The sequence below is a fragment of the Anolis carolinensis genome, chromosome 2 (genome assembly GCF_035594765.1).
Source record: "Anolis carolinensis isolate JA03-04 chromosome 2, rAnoCar3.1.pri, whole genome shotgun sequence".
NCBI classification, from domain to species: Eukaryota; Metazoa; Chordata; class Lepidosauria; order Squamata; family Dactyloidae; genus Anolis; species Anolis carolinensis.
The window spans coordinates 243,688,578-243,699,265 of NC_085842.1; the positions used below are offsets into that span (position 1 = coordinate 243,688,578).

Sequence of the window (10,688 nt, forward strand, 5' to 3'; positions counted from 1 at the left end):
GGATATAGATTGTATGTATACGGAGGCTTACTGTACTATAAAAAAAATCGGCATTACAGAATACTAAAGTTTTTAAAGCCCTTGGTGGAACTGAAGTGGGAGAGAAGCTGCCAATAAAATGCAGAAGAACATAGTAAATTCACAGAATGGGAAGAAGGGAACCAGTGGGATGGGCAAGCAGTGTTAGAAGAAACTGCAGGTTAAATGCATTAACTCTGACAACAGTGAAAGCCACTGGAAGCTGAAATCAGTAGGTCCTTCAGCATTATCAGAGGAATTTGACAATAGCATCACACTGGAGGACCTAGAGATTCCTAGAAAAAACAAATCAATTAATAATGAAGTACACAGAATTCAAGACTGCAATTGTGAATGGATGACTGTACTAACAAAGCTCACAGCTGAAGTTAAAAGGACTGGGTTTCAGTATTGTGTCATAGCAAATGTTGCTAAGAGTTTCTGTTTGCATTCATAATAATCCAAGTAATGTGTTTGTGCATATGTCCAGAGAGATGTCAGGAATTCCTGTAGTCTTAAAAATATTATTGCTTCCCATTAATTTGGTTGGTAATTAAATCAAACAACTGTTTCTTTGTATTAGGAAACTTTACATGCCTCCCTTCAAAAACTTTATCAGTACCGTTTACACAGCAAAGTACTGTACTGTATTAGTCATATAACAATACTTTGCAGTTTGAGCAGTGCATTTTTAAAAATTTCCCAGCTCTCCTGGCTGGACCATTTTCAGGGCAAAGGGAGAACTCTCTGGGTGAAAGTGCTGCCCTAAAAATAGTAAAAAAAATTCCTGTGTATTGTTGGTCCTTGCTGCTGCAGCCTGCTTTGAGGTGCCTGTTGCATACTAGACTCCTTCTTTTCATCTTTCCTTCTCATTTCCTTCCATCTCAAAATTTCTCTGGGATCAGGCTGCACTTGAAAATCCTGAGTTGCCTCAATATTTACTAGCTAATTCCTGTGTTATTACTGGATTGCTGCTTTATGGCTTTTTTACTTTCTTATTTGCTTTCCTGGTTCTGTTTCCACCTTCTTCACCCCATTCTGAAACAATTGAAGACACTGTACAAGTTCTTTTCTTAGCCTGAAGCACATGTCAATTGTTTACTTTAGGTCTGCTAAGGCACTTTCTCTTTTAATTCTTGCTTTCTCTTCTCTCTCTCTTCTTCTCACCTCAACTTCTGCCCAAGATGTATTCTTCTTCCTACTCTCTTGTAATCTCTGTCCTTTTTTCATTCACGCAGACATTTCATGCATTCATCTGCTCACTTGTTCTAGACTGGCTGGGGCTGATGGGATTTAAATTAAAAACCATGGTAAACAAAGTTACATTAAGTATAGAACAGCTTCAGTTCAAGACAACCATAACAGTGGTCCTAGCAGTTTGTTAAAGTAGAAACATGGAATCTTTATGATACCTTAAAGCAGTGGTTCCCAAACTTTTTTTGACCAAGGACCACTTTGACCAGGGACCACTCTCCAACATTAGTACCAAAAGGCTTACGAATCAGCTTTTGGTCAATTTTAGGTTCGGTTTGGTTATTTGAGGTTCTGATTTAGAAATTTGCATTAGATAGACCTTATCAGCTCCAATTTCTGATACAGAACATATGCTATCCAGTATTTGCCATCTGCTTGCCCACAGAAAACCATATTTAATAATCTAGAGCTGATTTTCCCCTCATGTCTCGTGGACGTTATTTTAGGATTCATGGCTCACAGGTTGGAATCACTGCTTTAAAGCCTAACAAGGGCTGCAGTCCAAGATATCCAGTGGAAAGTTTATGCAAAATAAAACGTGTTAATTTTCAAGAATCCACATGGCCACAGGAGCTACTGAAGGGATTACAGATAAATGGCCTGGGGGTCTGTATCCAGTGGAGTTGAGCTGCTGACGCTGGTGGTGTTATTGTTATCATCATCACCATTACAATCATCTCATGTCCTTTCCCCAAATGAAAATAATATATTTTGAAGTAGTTTCCAGTTCAGCTGCCTGCTGAATGCAGAGAATCCAATATCTGCTTTACAAAGGAAGGATTTCTCATTGCCTTCCAAAGTGGCTTATTCCAGTGTCGAACAGTTCCTATTGTCAGGATGTTTTTCTAACTTAGTTGAAATCCCTGTACCCATGACTGTCCACTGAAGTTTATCGATAGAGCCTGATTTCTAAATTATTTTGCGTTTACTCTTCATGATTCGCTAAAAAACGTTTCAACCCCTTTGTGCACCTGCTAACAGGAGCTGGGCAAAGTTTTTCCCCTTCGACTGCAACTTCCATCTGCCTGATCCAATTTCGCACTTTGCCCACTCAACTGCTGTGGAGGTGAGAGGTAGATTTTGTCCTTAGCATGGATGGGGAAAGGTTAAATCAGGTCCTCTATACTGTCCATAGCTTCTCTCCCTAAAGCTGATTTTAGCAATAAAAAACAGTTTGTTTGTGCATGCCTTGTGTCACGTCTAGTTTGGCCCCGAAGCCAATCTGTCCTTCTGGTTCAAATTCCTGCTGTTCTGGAGCTAATCAGGCCATTTGTAATTCAGCCTTTGTTTTCCAGTTCTTTTTTTAAATAATCTTTTAATGCTATATAACTGATAATATAAAATTACAAATAAAGTAGATTACATATAATAAAATAAGCACGGTAACTAATAAAACACAACACATACATATAGATCTAATCAGCTGTTTACTAACAAAAACAATTTTAACAATCTAGCTAACATGTATATAAGCACATAACACAGGGATATAGATGACTTCCTACTTGCCATATTGTGATTATAAAATATCCATTATCTAGGTCAGTGTGGTCCAACCCACGGGCCGCGGGCTGCATATGGCCCACCAATTCATTTTTGTTGGCCTTTGCCCTTCTTACTGGAAAAATATTTTAATTATGTAATTCAATATTAATATTTTAATTATGAAATTCAATATTAATCATGTAATTCATTTACATTTACTATTTAACTACCATGAGTGTTGTTTTTACTTATTTATGAATTTAAGTTTCCACCAAAACCTAATGTTACTCCTGTTCCCCAGTTTCCCCCCATATATTGTTTCCCAGTTCCTAAAATATAATCTTGCTACTTCAAGTGATGACAGCAGCAATTTTTAGGCCTCAGGAATTACCAACGTTGGAAATTTTGTTTCTTGGACTCCATCAACTTTGAATCTTGTGAATGATGTTTGTACCTGCATAGTCTTATATAAATCCCATGTAAAAGAACATTAAATTCGTGGGATTTCTTTTGGCAGAATGCTTTACAAATTGTCTGTGTCTGTATCCAATGGAGTTGAGCAGAGATATTGCTTGGTGAATAGGGTAGAGATGATGAATCTCTAGACAGAACATAACAGTCCAGAAATTCCTGTTTGAACCAGAACAAACTCTTCCTTTCTTCCTAAAATGTGTGCTCAGTTTGTTATGCTGCAGAGAATGTATGTTTAATATCTAATGTTTTTTTTAATAATGATACCTCAAAAACAGTTACTTAGAAGAGATATAAAGTTCCACCAAAACTATAGGAAACCTGCAACCGCAGATACAATGTTTATACTGACATAATGGAGAAGGCAGTGTTCAAAAGTAGTTCATTGTTTGTTTTTGTTTTATCTTCTTCTTTTCTCAATCATTTATCTGTTTCTGTCCTGGCAGGAAGCTTAAAGATTTACAAGGCAGAATAAATGTAGCAATTCTGACATTCCCACCCAACCTATTGGATAATTTCATAGCCAAATGCTTTTAACTTTGCCTGAATTTTCAGCTTTTTAAAAACACAGTCAGCTCTATGTATCCATGGATTCTGTATCCACAGATTCCACCACCCATGTCATTAATTTTTCTTAATTCCAAAAAGCAGACCTTTATTTTCATTACTCCATTGGACGTAATGGAACTTGAGGATCCATAGATTTGGGCATCTAAAGGAAGTCTTGGAACCAAGCCCTAGCAGATATCAAGAGTACATTGTAGACTAATACAAATACAAATTTGACACTATGTTTGCCTTCCAATAAATAAGGGCAAAAGTCCCATAAAATAAAATAATAACTTGCCTTCTAGGTTGCAGTGTTCCCTCACTTATCGCGGGGGTTGTGTTCCAGGACCACCCGCAATAAGTGAAAATCTGCGAAGTAGGGAAGCTAGGTTTCTCCTTAGGAAGGAAGTAGAAAGAGAGAGGGAAGGAGGAAGGGAAGAAAGAGGCAGGGGAACATGACGCTGCCTCTTTCTCCTCTCACTGCCGTTTGGGCTCCTTCTCCGCTCTGCCGCCCGCACCCGACTGAGACCACCGCCACTGTAAATCATAAGTTTTTATGATATATAATATTATTTTAGTGTTTATTTAAAAAACCAAGAAACAGCAAGTCCGCAAAAAGCGAACTGTGACGTAGTGAGGGAACACTGTACTTCCATTTTCCATTTATAGCATGTCTACAGTTGAAAGACTAAAATTATTTCTTTTCAAGGACAGAAATATTTTTATTTACAGTAGAGTCTCACTTATCCAACATAAACGGGCTGGAAGAATGTTGGATAAGCGAATATGTTGGATAATAAGGAGGGATTAAGGAAAAGCCTATTAAACATCAAATTAGGTTATGATTTTACAAATTAAGCACCAAAACATCATGATGTACCACAAATTTGACAGAAAAAATAGTTCATTACACATTAATGCTATGTAGTAATTACTGGGTTTACGAATTTAGCATCAAAATATCACTATGTATTGAAAACATTGACTACAAAAATGTGTTGGATAATCCAGAATGTTGGATGAGTGTTGGATAAGTGAGACTCTACTGTATTTATTTAGAGTATATTTGTATTCCAACCTTCAGAGAAAAGGGCTCCCAGAGTGGCTTAAAAATTATTAATTTAACAGTTCCGTGCTATCAGATTCACAATCCAAAAGAAAACATGAGACATATTTGTCTTAGCAGGACATCAAAAGGAGAGTGGGAGAGGGAAAGGAAGAATTTAGCAGTGAGGCTCGATCTACACTGCCATATAATCCAGTATCTGATCACAGATTATCTGATATGAACTGGATTATATGAGTCTACACTGCCATATGATCCAGTTTAAAGCAGATAATCTGGATTTTATATGGCAGTGTAGATGGGACCTAGGACTAAATAGTTTTTTAAAATGGGTTTTCATGGATTTTAATTAACTTCTTGGCCAGTGTTGCAAACTGCATCAGCCTGTATCCTATTATGCACTGATTTAACCCACAAAACTAAGTAACTATTAATACAGCTGGACATTGATATTAACTTGATAAGTGCATCTGAAGGGGCCACGGTGGCACAATGGATTAAACCTTGTGCTGGCTGAACTGCTGAAGATTGGTGGTTTGAATCTGTGAGACAGCATGAGTCTGTCTGCCCCATCTTCCCATGCGGGGACATGAGAGAAGTTTCCCAGCAGGATGGTAACACATCTAGGCATCCCCTGGGCAACATCTTTGTAGAAGGCTGATTCTGTCATACCAGAAGCGAATTGCAGTATGTTCTCAATTTGCTTCTGACACAATAAAACAATCTGAAGAGGTGGATTAAAATCCATGAAGGTTTGTGCTAAAATATATCAGTCTCAAAGGTATTACTAGATTCCTCCATTCGCCTCCCCTCTTTTTGACTAATTTCTGCAAGACATTGTCCATATTTTCAGGTTTTACTCTTACGGATCTTACCCACGGATTTGATTACTACATTCCCTCTAGGAATCTCTAAGTCCTCTGGCACAGCTATGGTCAACCTCTTCTAGATTGTGTTGGAGCACCTAGATTCCCAGTGATATATTAGCTCAGAAAAAAAAAATCATATTCAGGTTTTCTTCAATTTTGTGAGGGTCCTGTCCTCCTAACCCCATTGAAAGTGGAAGAATATCTATACCGGTAGTTGCACCATACTTGTTTCTTAATATTAAAGGTATGTACCGGTAAACTTCTAGCTCATAATATGATAGGATGGTCTGTGGAGAGTACTATGTAGCCATTTAAACACTGTTGAAGTGCTCTTTCCAGTACAGGTACCGTGTTTCCCTGAAAATAAGACAGTGTTTTATATAAATGCACTATGTCTTATTTCCAGGGGATGTCTTATTTTTCCATAAAGAAGAATTCACATTTATTGTTGAACAAAAAAATGAACATTTATTATATATTGTACAATAGTTGTCATCACAAACCAGCATAACCAGACAAATTGTGAATCCTATCAAGAATTTCTTGTTTACTACCATTATTTCCATGTACAACAATCTATGGTATGTAAGTAAGTAAGTAAGTAAGTAAAAGTTTATTTGTATACCGTCCTCTCTCCCAAAAGGGACTCAGGGCGGTTTCCAATATAAAATCAGCATAAAACATTGTACAATAAAACACTGAAAACACTATAAAACGCTATAAGAATTAGAAACGAAAACAAAACATAACAATTGACTAAAACAATCACATAAGCAGAAGGAATATAATCACTCAATATGAATCCGCAAAGAAAGAGGGGAAAAAAAGACCACTGGGATGGAGGAGAGGATGTCCTGGAGGGACCACTAGAACTAAAATGCAATGTGATATTCTAAGATGCTTTGGGGCAGAGGAATAAAGTGCAGTGTTTCAAGTCAAAGAGGTGGCCTGTGCGACTACTATAGCTATGGGCTCGGTTATCCAAAGGCGCAGTGGAAGAGCCAGGTTTTAAGCAGCTTTTTGAAGGAAGCCAGGGTGGGTGCTTGCCGGATCTCCTCCGGAAGGGAATTCCAGATCCGGGGAGCAACAATAGAAAAGGCCTGCTCCCTCGTCCCCGCCAACCGAGCCTGGGATGGTGGCGGGAGCGAAAGAAGTGCCCTACCGGATGAACGAAGAGGACGAGTGGGTTCATAGCGGGAGATGCGGTCACAAAGGTAGGTGGGTCCCAAACCGTACATTTATCGATCCTGCATGCTCTAGTGTTCTGTTTGGCGGGCATGCTTCCAAACAAAAACTTTGCTAGGTCTTACTTTTGGGGAGGCCTTATATTTAGCAATTCAGCAAAATCTCTACTAGGTCTTATTTTCAGGGGATGTCTTATTTTCGGGAAAACAGGGTAGTCTCCAAGCTACAAATAAGATGGGTTCTGCAGGTTTGTTTTTAAGTTAAATTTGTATGTAAATTGGGAGAGGTACATTTTTAAGTGTAACTCCATATTAGCTTTGGATAGGGTAGGGAAGGTGCTTGTTTTGCTGTATGTGCCCCTGTTCAGAAGATTTCGCCTAACTCTCTGCCCCTTATAATTGGAGGTTAAAAAATTTGTCTTGTTGTGGAAACTAGGGTTGGTGTGAAAGCTTCAGGGGAGACACCTTTTTCCCATGATAACATTTTTAGGAGTGAATTTCCTTTCCTAAGGGCAGATTACTCTCATTTCCTGTTGTCTCATCCCCATACTTTACTATAAGTAGTTTGTAAATCAGATGTCTGTAATCCTCATTGATACATGTTTGTCAAGGATGTTGGGAGTTGCAGTTCTGCAGCATCTGGAAAGCTAAATTACTTCCATGACTGGGCTACAGATGCCAGCTACAAGAGCAACTTTGGCCTCTGATTCTTAAGTAGTAGCCACTAGCCCTGATTCAGGACAAGAGATCAACATTTTGAATCCAGCTCCTTTGTATCTGCATGTTGCGTCACTTAAAGGTTTCTCGTTCCATTACATTCAGTCATGTGAGTAGCTGCTTATGTAATTACTGTAATTATATATATTTACCTGTAACTAGGAAGGACGAAGATGACTATGGAGAGGGTTCTCCAAATCATTGTGTGTTAAAGCCATTTTGAAAATCTTTCTCTTTATTTATTCAAAGGTACCATCTTTGGAAAGAATTCACTCAGTCACAAATTGTTGGCAGAATAGTTTCTTCTTCTTCCCTTCTGTTAATCTCTGCACTGTTAATCTCTACAGTTGTTAACATAATCTGGAGGCTTAGTAAGCCTCTGGATGCCGAAAGAGAAGAAACCACAGCTCAGTGAGTGAAAATATATTCTTTCAGGACTCAGGTTTGGCTTCAGAGTGGAAAAAGACACACTTTAGGGACTGGAAACCCAGGTGGCTGTTGCTTCAATAAGACTGAAACCACATTACCATAATAAAAACATTGAGTCTAAATGTAGCTCGTGCTTGTGGATATTTATATACACTTGCTTCCTGGTCTCTAGGTACCTGTTGTCCAGATCTTTTGAGATTTGATAAATCCAATCAGGAAATGCACAAAAGCAGAGCATGTGACCAGCTCAGTCTCCTCTGCTAAGGCAGTTAACTAGATTTTTTAGTTTCAGAGGTAGAAAGATTTGTTCTTTCCTTTGTAACATGTACATAGGAAGCCTGTCACTTCCAGAGCATAGAAAGGCAGGAAGGAGGGGCAGCAGAGGCCAAAGAAAGGCAGCAACATAACATGTAAATTCAGTGATAGCAAGAACAGTAGGGCCCAGTGTTGATGTTGGTAGGATTTACAAGTCCCAAATTTATTTGAAACAACATCAAGAACATACAGTTTTCTACAAAGACTGTGGAATCCTACAGATTTTTTTGTGGATTGTCAATATTTGTGACATGGATAGGAGACCAGGAAAACAAATATTTCTCTGTAGTCAATATCAGGGATGACAGTTGCTCCAGATGTTGCTGAACTACAGTAGCCATCATTCGCTATGTTGGCTTGGACTGTTGAAAGCTGTAGACCAACAATATCTGGAGAGCTGTGTAATTCCCACCCTGTGCTTAAATCCAATTGTTACAGCAAAAGTGATTTTGTTTGAAGTTCACTTTTATTTCATTTCCGCACGTTAGTGCTGTAGATATTGGAATATTGTATATACTCGAGTATAAGACAAGTTTTTCAGCCCTTTTTAGGGCTGAAAGAACCCTCCTCAGCTTATACTCGAGTGAGGGTCCTGGCCAGCTTATATTCGGCTTGGCTTATACTCGAGTATATAGGTAATCAGAGTTGGAGAGTCTTATCTTATTAAAATCTTGTTATTATCTTACATTACAGTTTTATGTAAATATTAAACGCATTAACCTACTGATGCCTCAATTACTGCAATTTTATTGGTACAGTAGAGTCTCACTTATCCAAGCTAAATGGGCTGGCAGAACCTTGGATAAGCTAATATTTTGGATAATAAGGAGGGATTAAGGAAAAGCCTATTAAATCTCAAATTAGGTTAGGATTTTATAAATTAAGCACTAAAACATGTTATACAACAAATTTGACAGAAAAAGTAGTTCAATACGTAGTAATGTTATGTTGTAATTATTGTATTTACGAATTTAGCACCAAAATATCATGATATATTGAAAACATTGACTACAAAAAATGCCTTGGATAATCCAGAACGTTGGATAAGCGAGTGTTGGATAAGTGAGACTCTACTGTATCTATTTTTATTTTTGAAATTTACCAGTATCTGCTGCATTTCCCATCCTTGTCTTATACTCGAGTCAATATATTTTCCCAGTTTTTTGTGGTAAAATTAGGTGCCTCTGCTTATATTTGGGTTGGCTTATTCTCAAGTAGATACGGTAGTTCTTTTCTCAGTTCTGCTGCTAGAGTAATGCAGTGAGAGAGAACTATCAACATTTTAGAAGGAATGGAACAACTGAAAAAGAAATGGCAGAGAGTGATGGAACTTGTTCACTTAAATCAAGTTAAAATGGCAACTAGAATTTCTTCACTCCCTCTGTGTATTCTGCATTTGCCCATATTAGATGGCTTACAAGTCTTACATTTCCAAATATACACTTTTATGAATTGTAGAATTATAGCCATAATTCAATTATAAATCTCTTTTGTTTATGAAGTTCATATAAGTCACATAACATTATATTTATCAAAACATGAGCAGGCAGAATCTATTATGAGGCCTCTGGCTGCAGATCACAAAAATGCTTTTGCTTCTGATTGTTTAATAGCATGAACAACAGCTGGTGTGCTGTTGAGCAGTTACAAATGCATCAACTAGACACGCATTTGTGACTTCTTGGTATTAATGTTTATGATTATGACACAAATGTTCCCCAAACCAACCCTAATAGCCAGGGTTTGGGAGAAGGGAAGAAAGTTTTGTTGCACTCCAAGTGGGAATGTAGTCTAGTCCAACAAAGACACAGTAACTTTGCACAGTTGCAAATGGAAAAACAGAAACTTTACTCTTTTCAGCAGAGTCAAAACATAAACTTGCAGTGTTGCATCTTACAGTGTAATAAACTTACATAGTCCTTGTAAGCATTACAAAATGCACAGAGCATTTTTCTTCTTCCAAAGGAGAGAGCAAACATGTATCCTAAAACACACACAGTTATAATCCACCAGGTGTGGTCCAAACTTACTTTTTTACCTAAATTAGCATCTGCACATCATGATCAACAATATGAGTTTTTCTTTAGCGCATACATCCTTGATGTTGGTCCTTTGAAAACCCACCTCGTTTTCAGGACACCCTAACAAGTTTAACTTTGCTCACTATTGGACTACATTAAAGTGGTATGCTACTGGATGTAGGCTATAGATATGCATAAGAAAATGTTTTAAATAATATTATTTGTTGATTGTTGCTTTGTGTTGTCGAAGGCTTTCATGGCCAGAATCACAGGGTGGTTGTGTGTTTTCGGGCTGTATGGCCATGTTCCA

General features: G+C 37.9%; 1 protein-coding gene across 1 annotated transcript in view; it reads left to right on the forward strand.

Annotated features, from left to right (window-relative positions):
• tjp2 (tight junction protein 2) overlaps positions 1-10,688 on the forward strand; it is a 95,501-nt gene that overhangs the window by 3,544 nt on the left and 81,269 nt on the right. The window lies entirely within an intron of this gene.